This window comes from Pinus tabuliformis, chromosome Q (genome assembly GCF_031772625.1).
Source record: "Pinus tabuliformis cultivar Carrire ecotype Pingquan chromosome Q, CPIR1, whole genome shotgun sequence".
NCBI classification, from domain to species: Eukaryota; Viridiplantae; Streptophyta; class Pinopsida; order Pinales; family Pinaceae; genus Pinus; species Pinus tabuliformis.
Genome location: NC_142296.1, coordinates 1,214,354,964 through 1,214,366,719, shown reverse-complemented (window position 1 = coordinate 1,214,366,719; position 11,756 = coordinate 1,214,354,964).

The following is an 11,756-nucleotide window of genomic DNA, read 5'->3' as shown; positions in this document are numbered from 1 at the left end:
TGTGATGTTCAAGAGGAGAAAATGGAGCACCTTCTCAACAACTTCATTTTTACTTCCAGGTTATGGGATTCTTTCGCCTCTATCTTCCAACAATCTGATAGAGACAATGGAAGTCTTTTCAACACCCTCACCAATTGGAGAAAGAAATTTTCGGATAATGAAGTTTTGAATTCAGCTTGGGCTCTAACACCAAGCTTCAATATTTGGAATGTCTAGAAAGAAAGGAACAATAGAGTCTTCAAGAATGCTAAAACATCTCCCCAGTATCTCTATGATCTAATCCTCAAACAGGGTAAGGAAACTATTATCACTGTTGTCCGAAATCTCCCTACGACACCCCCTTCTGCTACAGATTGGATAATTCTCTGTAAGCTAGAACTGTAGGGGCTTGTTCCTCAGGGCTTAGTCAGGAAAGCTACTATTATGGATCCTGAGCTAGATTTTTGTTATCCTCACCCTAAGTGTTTTCTGAAATTCAAAATTTATGGTGCTTCTAATGGTAATTCGGGCACGGCCGGCCATGGAGGGGTGTTAAGGGATGATAATGGAAGGATTCTATTTATCTTGCATGGTCATTTAGGCAAAACAACCAACAATATGGTGGAGCTGATGGCCATGGAACAATGTCTAGAGTTCTTGGTTCAGGAAAACTGCCAAATACGATCATTGAAGCTGTTTCAAAGTTAATCATTAACTCGGTCAAGAGAATAAGCTGGGGAACAAAACCGGAAAAGGCCTCAACAAACTGGAGGCTGATGCAAGTTTGTCAATTGATTCACAGTCACCTACAGAGCCTGAGAACAATCAGTTTTGCACATGTGCGTAGAAAGGCCAATAAACTGGCAAATCTGCTGGCCAATCAAGGAGTGATCTACACAGATAATAGAGTGGCGATGGACTTGAAAGAGCTCCCTCCAAACAGATTAAAAATAGAGTGTCAAAACCAAGCAGATGAAGATAAGACATTGTTCCATGAAAGAGAAATGGAGGCGAGCACAACTGACCAACAACTGTTTGCTTAGAGGCTTGCTCTCATTCGGGTCTCTTGAGAGTGGCTTGTAGTGGTGAACAAGTGAATCCCAGGTTTTTATGTTCACTATAGGGTCCAGTTGCAACAACGAGGTCGTTTTGGTATTGTGGTTGACTGGAAGTATGGCAGATGCTTTAATGCACATCGACTCAAGGAAGGTTGGCGCAGAGAACAGTTGAAAGCAGGAGACCATTGGAGGCCGAGAAACCAGAAGTTTTTCTGGTTGGTTCACTTTACAGCGACTTGAGTAGTTTTTTTGGGTTCGCATCCCCCAAGGGCGGGAAGTGGTTTTTCCTTTTAGGGAGTGATTCCATTCAGCGGGCTCACTTTACCACATAGTTTTTCGTGTTGCCACACTTTACCGAGAAGTTTTTCCAGTAGGGTCACTCTACCACGACTTGAGTAGTTTTCCAGGGATCGTGGCCCTCAAAGGCAGGAAGTGGTTTTTCCTTTTCGGTAGCAATTCCATTTAGCTTGCTCCACATGGTAGTGGGGACGGGAGGAATACTGCGCTCTTCGCACGCTAACATGCACGAAGGTAGGCGGGTGTGATATCAGTCTCAACCGTTGGATCATTCATAGCAAATCAGCAGATAGGATTGATCGTGCATCTCTGTGGGTCCTAGAGATAAATAGCCCGCTGCTTAACACAAAGAAATGGTCCATAATCGTTGGATAGAAGAGATAGGTTCAACAGTTAAGATTAAAAGGGCAAACTAAGATTTGGCAGGAAACGTTACTTGACATCAAAAGACCTTTCACTCTTGCCATTGTGTCATGGGTTAAGCAGTCAGATGGATGCGACACCCTTATTTTATTGACACTTTTGGTTCCTTTTGGGTCCGTTTCCGAATTCTTGTTTCATTCCTTTGTGAAATGTAAGGTTTGGTTGTAGGGAGGAATGCATGGGCTTTGATCCTAGTTTCAGGTTTTGATTGGTTCTCTCCATGGTTGACGATCATGTAGGATTCTTTGTATTTTATGTACTCTATTTGCTGCTTATTGAATTTGAAGGTCCGACTCTTGCTTTAGCAAAAAAAAAGAAATAGATTGAGTTAAGAATAAAGGAAAAAGAGAGTCCGTTGTATATTTTTCTTTTGTTTATATTTCTATAGAGTTTAGTTGACAAAGGTGAAATTAAATCAAACTAAGCCATATATAAAATACTTCAATTTCACTTTAATTTCCACTTTAATCATTAACTCTATATCTTTTACTTGATTATTACCTTCCACATTCCCCTTTAGTGTTCTTTTCCAATTGTGAGTGCAATTACTAGTTATTATTTGTGAATATAAACTGAATCATTACTATTATTCAATAAATAAAAATAATATTACTAAAAAAAACTAGATGATACCTGAGAATTTTCAGACAAACTTCCATTTCCATTAAATACTTTTAAACATGGAGCAACTAACCTATTTCCTTAATCTATTTTCTTGGCTTTAGAAAACATATTCTTAAACCAATAAAAATAAATATAATATCACTCATACCCTTTCACACCAACACAATTATATATATATATATTCCTGAGAATTTTGTGCATTAGTAAAACCTTTGATTAATCTCGTATTTTCAAAATATCTTGTTCATAACAGTACCTTGATGTTGCAGCATATGTGACATTCATGGTTGACAACTGCGCAAGCTTATATTCCGAAGTCATAAAGATGAACGCCATTGATTGCTTTTTTATTGCCTCATCTTTATCAACGCTAGAGTCTTCTCAAACTATGAGGGTTTTAGTGGATTCGGTTTTTATTATAACTTTAATGAGGTGGGAACAATTTCAAAGTCACTGGAGTTCGGTGACGTATTCGCTTAATTCAATTTCGTTACGATTAAGCGTCAGTTAACAATAAGGACGGTAATTCAATTAAAAAAAGTTATTAATGAAAGTAATGTAAATATTGAGTAGTAATTATATTAGAGCACGGTTTCATTCTCAAAACTTATTTATAATTTATAATTAATTATTTTTCGGTTCTAATTAATATAAAAATAATTAATACTTATTGAAGAAGGTTATATTTAATTTTTAATGTGGTTATCATTAGAGGATAATAGTTAGTTGACATTATTGAATAGTTGTATGTTTTTTGACAAAATTTATTATTAGTAAAGAAGATTTATAATCAATTCTAAAGTTAATTACTATTTATACATGAGTGTATTTTTCATTTACTTATTTATTATTAGAAGGATGAAGATAATACTTTACTTTGAAATTAGTTACTATCGATGAATAGTTATAGTAGTTATTTTCAAAGGTAGTTGTCATTCTATCTTAAACTAGGATTATAGCAATCTATTTGTCCTTTCATTATTATTAGTTTATCTTTGAAATATACAAAATGCATTGTTAATGTTAGAAATAAATAACATACTTTTTAATATTTGATAGGACAATAAATTCAATGTCTTATTGTAACCTTTCCATAACACAATATGTACAATTATATAAAGGTCTGTGTGGACACTATTCACTAACAATATTGAAGGTTCAATATTCGTGCCATGACGTTGATTTATTTGTGTCCTTCTCTTCATGTCTATGGAGGTTTTCTAGGCATTGAGTACCACTTTTCTTGTTACTAATGAATCTTATCCTTCTTGTTTGCTTTTATATATCTAACTCTACATTTCGTTCATCCATAGTTTGGTTTCAGGGATCTTCATTTATAAATAGTTGAAAGTGTTCAATCAATAATATTCACAAGGAAAACAACTTAAATCTATTTGTAATCCTTGTACAATGTACATCTATTTCTGGGTGTAAGTAGTCTTGTGTTTTCTATATCCATTGGCTTCCTTCACTATACTTATAATTATAATTATTAAATATATATTCAACTAATATATTCTAATTTATTTATTTTTCATATATCTATATCTATATCTATATATATATATATATATATATATACACACACACACACACACACACACACACACACATAAAACATTTGATGCAGGAGCATTCAACCCAAGGAAAATCGTTGTAAATTAGTAGACATAGGGGGGCCATGTATTTTAAGGAATTTGGATTCCTAAGTGATGAATTAATGTAATATTTAGGCCTTTGAGTGCATAGAATAGAAATTAATTAGATAATGTGAGATATATTGTAAATGCTCTCAAATAAAGGAGAACATGAGTGGTTACTAATGACAAAAGAGTTGGAAGTCAATTATAACTCTTAAAGCAATTCATGATTCGAGGAACTAGAGAGAGCTCGTAGGAATTAAATGAAGTTAGAAGTGGACATAGAGGATAGAGGACATTTAGGAGTCAGTTCAGTAGATCTAGGATTTGAACCAGAATTAGTTCAAAGAACCTTTCTGGTATAAATGTAAGCCTATGGGCATAGTGAAAGTAGGAGGCCACTGATAGTTGAAGATTAGTCTTGTGAGAGACAGAGAGTCTCGAATGTAATCATTTGTTTATACTTATGTATACAGAGGTTTATTCCTAGCTATGTAAATGTGTGAAATGAGTATTTTATGAATGAATTACATATGAATTTGTAGGTTCTATAACAGGGTTGCAGGCAGAATTCTACAGAACACGTAGAGGAGAGAATGATTTAGAGGAATCATCATAGGTCTTTGAATCCAATTGAGCAAATGGAGTGAAGCATTGGAGAAGTTGTGAAGCGAGAATTCGCAAAGGAGTTAAGCTCAGAGAAAGTTGAGCAGTGGAAGAGGAGAAGTCAAAACCCTGAAGAAATAAACCAAAACCATAGAGAAACTCTGAAGAAACAACGAAAAACATAAAGAAAAGGATGAGGGAAGAAGTGAGTCATTGAAGTTTAAGAACTGTTGGATCTTGAAGATCAACGACGTAGGTGACAAGGAATGAAACCCATTGATCTCATAGATTGATGGTCTTTGAATGTTGAAGGAGCGCGGAGGATAATCGGCGAAGAGCAATTCTGAAAGGTAGAGAAGTGGATTTTGGGAGGAAGGAAAGTAGCAAGCGGTTTTTATCATTTGGCTCTGATTCCACCAATTGGAGGACACGTAGCAGCATAGGAGTGAGGGGAAACCACTTTATCGAGCGGTTAACCCCCGTGCTTGTTGTCTATCCGAATTCATGGTAGACCATTGGATCTACTAAGTGTAAATCAATGGCGGAGGACTATCAGGTGACTTTGCATCAGGAAAGGTTATCGACCATTGGATCAAGAACTGATCAATGGTCGTGATCTAATCGCAGTCGCATTAAACAGAGGTCTAAGGTTGGTGGAATGTGAAATGTCGATGCGTCGATTGTGATAAAGCATTGAACGACAACCGAAGGTGGTTGGAGATCGATGAAGTTATAGTGGCAGTGTTTAATAATTTGAGATCCAGAATATGTTCACATATCAGAGGCAGGAGGACGCGTGTATTAATGTGACCTTTGGAGGAGTTGAAACCCAATTGCAATAAAGGCAGAACCTTGAAAGACGTGCAGAGGCCATATTAGGCAAAAAGGTAAATTATTTCATGTTTGTGGGTTATTTCCTTTGTAAAAGGTTTGTAAAGGAAAATAGCGCCAACGAAAGGTTTATGTATTAATTTATATGTAAATCCAACATTATCAAGGGAGATAAGGATTTCATGCGATAAATATATATAACCAATGTTGAAAGAGGGAAGGCTATATATATATGTGGTTAAAGGGTTAACGAAGGTTGTATAAGGGTTAAGGAAGGTTATGAGGAGTTTTAAAGTCCCGATAGGAGGGATTTGATGAAGGCTTTAATAAAGTCATAATTGAAGGCTTGAGGGTTGATTAATAGGGCCTTAACCATTGATGGGTGAAGATTTGACTCCTTGGTGAGTTAAATTCCTGGGACAAATGTATTTATGCATTTTACATGCATACTATGGGTGTAAGCGGGGTAACCTTGCATCATTTGGTATCAGAGCCAAATTTTAATTGAAAACATTGGTGTTAAAAAGAACAAAGAAATTATATGTGAAAGAATTGAGAAAAAAATTATGTGACAAAGATGATTATGAAGGCAAGGAAGGATCAGATTCTAATCTGAGAAAAAGTAGACACACAGAGGTGATGTGTAATACAACTTGCAGATGCAAGAAACAGAGGAAAATCCATTCAAGGTATAGGTGGAATGGTGGAACAAGATCATGCAGAGATCTTGAAGGTGAGGTGATATGTTCTATTTTTATTTGATTTGAGAATGTGTGTTTGTACATTGATGCATAGATAACAACAAAAGAAGGTGTGAACGTTGCAACATCAAGAGCAAAGAGTGCCTGAATTGGTTCCAGAGGAAAGAACTAGAGAAATGCTAAGAGACTAAGCTAAAAAGAGGAGAGAAACTTAGTAAAGCATATGTAGCAAGAAGGGGACTCGTTACTATAGAGGAATTGTTACATATCACAAAGGAAATTCCACAGAGGATGTGGGTAGAATTTCTAAGGGATGAAGGAAGATGGTAAGACTTTCTAAGTGAAAGAAGAGGTGGTCAGAACCAAGTATTTCATTGTGATTGAAATACAAGAGGACAATTGTGTTCTTGAGAAGTGCAGATGAGTTGAAGCCTAGAAGGAGTAGAGAGAAGTGCTCAAAGGAGGTTCCATAGATAGAGAACCAAGGGTTGCCAAAACACCAACTACGGAGGAAAGCTTGGTGAGGTAAGTTGCAAAAAGGAGGAAGTGTTGTTGCAGAGCCTTTAATGCATCTCATAGTGAGTGAGTGAGGAGGTCATGAAGATAGATAAGAAGAAGATGGCTATTGATAGTCATAGCAGAGGTTTTGAGGAAGACTACAATAGAAGAAAGATGAAGAAAAAGGATGCCAAGGCAAATGGCAAGAGGATAAGTCAAGAGGAAATTGACAAAGGTATTGTAGATTTAAAAGAACAACTCGATGCATTAAGGAGAATACTTGAGGAAAGCTAAAGACTAGGTTGGGTCTTGAGGAAGAAGCCAGTGAAGTGACATAAGTTGCAGAGGAAGCTACATCAGAGGCAAGTAAGGTGGCTGATGGAAAAACTCAAAGACGCTGAGTTGGAAATGGAAGAGTCCATTTGTGAACCAGAACAGGGAGAAATTCTAGGAGAGAGTGAAGATGAAGACTTGAAGACTAAAACTTCAAGTGAGACCAAAGGGTCACATGGTTTTAAATCTGACAATTTGTGTATGTTTGCAGGTGAAACATGTAAAGAATGACAATTTGTTGATATTGTCATAAAGGAGGAGGAAGACAAGCAGAATCTAAATTATCTTCTGGAAGAAGATGAGATAGATAGGTCTCATATATAGCTAGGAAAGATATCAAGCAACCAAGTGAAGGGCTTAAGGAGATTGAAGAGGAGACCATCGAAGAATTTCTTAGTCATAAAGATAATTTGGAACAAAAAGTAGATATGATGACTGAAGCATCAAGTGAGACCACAAGGTCTTATGTTTTTAAAACTGATAGTTTGTGTATGATGGCAGGTATTGCAGGAGAAAATCAACCTTTTGAAGATATCTTCAAAGTAGATGAAGATCTAGAAGTAAAAGGTGGCAAAGCAAACTTCTCAGAAGAAGAAGAATTTGACTGCATATAGAAGAGAAAGTCTATGGATAAGTCTATAGAAGCTACCATAGAGATGAGGAATGAAGATCTTATTCTGATGAAGAATGAAGGAATATTGTCTCAGAAAGGTAATCAAATGAGTTTGATTAATGTTATTGATGAAAAAAAAATGCAGGAGAATATTAATGAAGATCATGAGACAAGGATAACTCTGCGAGAAGAGTTACAGAGGGACAACAAGGCAAAATGTGTTGAAGAAGGACATCTATTGAAAGATGTTAAGGAAGAAGAAGTCTATGCAAAATACTTAAGAAAGGGAAAAAGGACATATGATGATTTATCAATAACAAAGGAAGGTATGGAAAATTGTGTGAAATTTCCAAATTCTACTCCAATTGAAATTATTGAGTTATATAGAAAATTAGACTTTCAAAGAAGGGAGTTGGAAAAATAGAGGATAGATGTTCAAGATAGATTACTGAAAGAGGAAGACACAAGAATTGTCATGAATGATAATCATAAGAAAAAGGAGATGACAATGAAAGTTCAGTAGATTGACACTACAGAAGAAGGAGTTCACCACAGTGGAAAAGAACAGGAAGACATCATTAGAGCAGATGATGTGGAAGAGAGACTAGTTGATAGTCTCATGAGTTCTTTTGAGAATTTAAAACAACATATCGATGTGCTGATAGAGGATAAAGAAACAGAGAAGCAAACTGAAATGTTGCCAAAGGAAGATAAGGCACAGAAGCCTTGTGTTTTTTATTTTAAGAAGTGTTTTGTGAATGCAGGTTTAGTTGCAGATGCTAGAGGAAATTTGGCACAGATGAGCAGCCAAATAAAAATGAAAGAAGAAGATTTTGTGGAAAAATATAATCCATGGAACATAGATGTTCAATTGCTGGAGAGAATGCTAGAAAGTCATGATTCAATGCAGACAAAGATAATTATGAAAGAGGGTAAGGATGAAAGGGAGGCAATAAGAATAATAGAACAAATCAGAATAAGCGAAGAACAAGTAAGAGAAGGTGATAGCATTCGACAACTTCAAGGAGAAGAACAATAGTTTGAAAGTTAGTTAATAGCAACAACAACCTGAAACAAAGAGAAAGAGGAAGAAGTAAGTGGCAGAGTATGGACCAGCCCAAAGATGTACTGGAAAAAGAAATTGAATATTTCTTGCAACTGATGATGAAACAGGCCATAGGTAGAAAGTTTATGACATCAGGAAGGATGATCAATCAGAGCAAGAACCTAATTGACAAGGAGAAGAAGATGGAGCAAAAGATAGCAGAAATGCAGCAGTAGCAAAGGAGTAAGAAATTTGGGCAGTTACAAAACAAAGTATGGGATCCAAGAAGACAAAAATCAGAAGAAACATGATGAGGATATCACGAATATTTTCTATTTTGGGAGTCTGATGCAGGAGCATTCAACCCAAGAAATATAATAGTAAATTAGTAGACATAGGGGGGCCATGTATTTTAAGGAATTTGGATTCCTAAGTGATGAATTCATGTAATATTTAGGATTTTGTGTGCATAGAATAGGAATTAATTAGATAATGTGAGATATCTTGTAAATGCTCTAGAATAAATGAGAACATGAGTGGTTACTAATGAAAAAAGAGTTAGAAGTTAATTATAACTCTAAAAGCAGTTCATGATTTGCAGAACTAGAGTGATTTCTTTGGAATTAAATGAAGTTAGAAGTGGACATAGAGGATATAGGACATTTAGGAGTTAGTTCTATAGATCTAGTATTTGAACCAGAATTAGTTCAAAGAACCTTTCTGGTATAAATGTAAGCCTACGGGCAGAGTGAAAGGAGGAGGCCAGTGATAGTTGAAGATCAGGCCTGTGAGAGACACAGAGTCTCGAATGTAATCATTTGTTTATACTTATGTATACAAAGGTTTATTCCTAGCTGTGTAAATGTGTGAAATGAGTATTTTATGAATGAATTACATATGAATTCGTAGGTTCTGTAACAGGGTTGCAAGCAGAATTCCGCAAAACACATAAAGGAGAGAACGATTCAGAGGAATCATCATGGGTCTTTGAATCCAATTAAGGAAACAGAGTGAAATGCTGGAGAAGCTGTGAAGTGGGAATTCACAGAGGAGTTAAGCTCAAAGAAAGTTGAGCAATGGAAGAGTAGATGTCAAAAACCTGAAGAAATAAACCAAAACCATAGAGAAACGTTGAAGAAACACCGAAAAAAATAAAGAAAAGGACGAAGGAAGAATCAAGTCGTTGAAGTTTAAGAACTGTTGGATCTCGAAGATCAACGGCACATGCGACAAGGAATGAAACCCATCGATCTCATAGATCGACGGTCTTCGAATGCTGAAGGAGTGTGGAGGATAATCAGTGAAGAGCACTTCTCAAAGGCAGAGAAGTGGATTTCGAGTGGAAGGAAAGTAGTAAGCATTTTTTACCATTTGGCTCCGATTCAACTAATTGGAGGACACGTAGTAGCAGAGGAGTGTGGGGAAACAACTTTATCGGGCGGTCAACCCCCGTGCCTATTGTCTATCCGAGTTCATGGTAGATCGTTGGATCTACTAAGTGTAAATCAAAGGTGGAGGATTGTTGGGTGACTTTGCATTGGGAAAGGATATCGACCGTTGAATCAAGAAGCGATCAATGGTCATGATCTAATCACAATCACATTAAACAAAGGTCAAAGGTTGGTGGACTGTGAAATGTTGATCCACCGATAGTGATAAAGCACTAGTCAGCGATTGGAGGTCCTCAGAGATCAACGGAGTTATAGTGGCAGTGTTTAATAATTTTAGATTTCGAATATGTTCGCATATCAGAGGTGGGAGGAGGTGTGTATTAATGTGACCCACAGAGGAGCTGATACTCGATTGTGATAAAGACAGAGCCTCAAAAGATGTGTAGAGGCCGTATTAGGTGAAAAGGTAAATTATTGTGTGTTTGTGGGTTATTTCCTTTCTAAAAGGTTTGTAAAAGAAAATAGTGCCAATGAAAGGTTTATGTATTAATTTATATGTAAAGCTAGCATTATCAAGGCAGATAAGGATTTCATGTGATAAATATATATAACTGATGTTGAAAGAGGGAAGGATATATATATATATATATATATATATATATATATATATATATATATATATATATATATATATATATATATATATATATATATATATGTGTGTGTGTGTGTGTGTGTGTTTATGTGGTTAAAGGGTTAACGAAGGTTGTATAAAGGTTAAGGAAGGTTATGAGGAGTTTTAAAGTCCCGATAGAAGGGATTTGATGAAGGCTTTAATAAAATCATAATTGAAGGCTTGAGGGTTGATTAATAGGGCCTTAACCACTGATGGGTGAAGATTTGACTCCTTGGTGACTTAAATTCTTAGGACAAATGTATTTATGCATTTTACATAGTGTGGGTGTAAGTGGGGTAACCCTACATCAGCATTCAGTATTAAGTAATAAATATTTACAAATAATTAATATTATTGTTATTTTTTCTGTAGTTGTAAGGCACAATTAACTGGCCTTATAGCACTTGTTAATCATGAGAATAAGTATAGTTGAAATGAATAAAGGAGGTAACTTTAATTTAGTTCTTATATGATTCTAGAAATCAATTCCTTAGATAAAGACATATAATCATCATTACTTGATAGCAGCCACTTCTTGGGTAGTTACACTTAATTTTGGGACCTACTTAATAATCAATTTCCAAACTAGTTCCACTTAACAAGGGTGACTATCCATTGTAAACTTGGTTAATTAAGAGGTTATCAATACCATACTTAATAGGAGAGACCATGTAATGGATGAAGGTGGAAATAGAGTTATAGGAAAGTTTTATTGATTGAGGGAGGTCATCCAACACATAAACATAACATTCGTTTCCCAGCCTAAAACTAATAATGTATTCCCATGCTAGGTACACATGTTCATGAAAATTATCATTTGGGTTAGCTAGTGAAAAGTATTGACATTGGAAATATCATTTGGATGCATAATGTATTCAACCCGTAGGTAAATGGCTATGTGTAATTAGAGTCATATCATCACTTCGATGGTGGTGGTATTCAACTCCTTTGTTGAGTATTATTAATGAGGGTGATTATCATTAAATAAGATGGTATTTAATATCAACTTCTAATAATGGGCATAGTTATTGCAAACTTCAT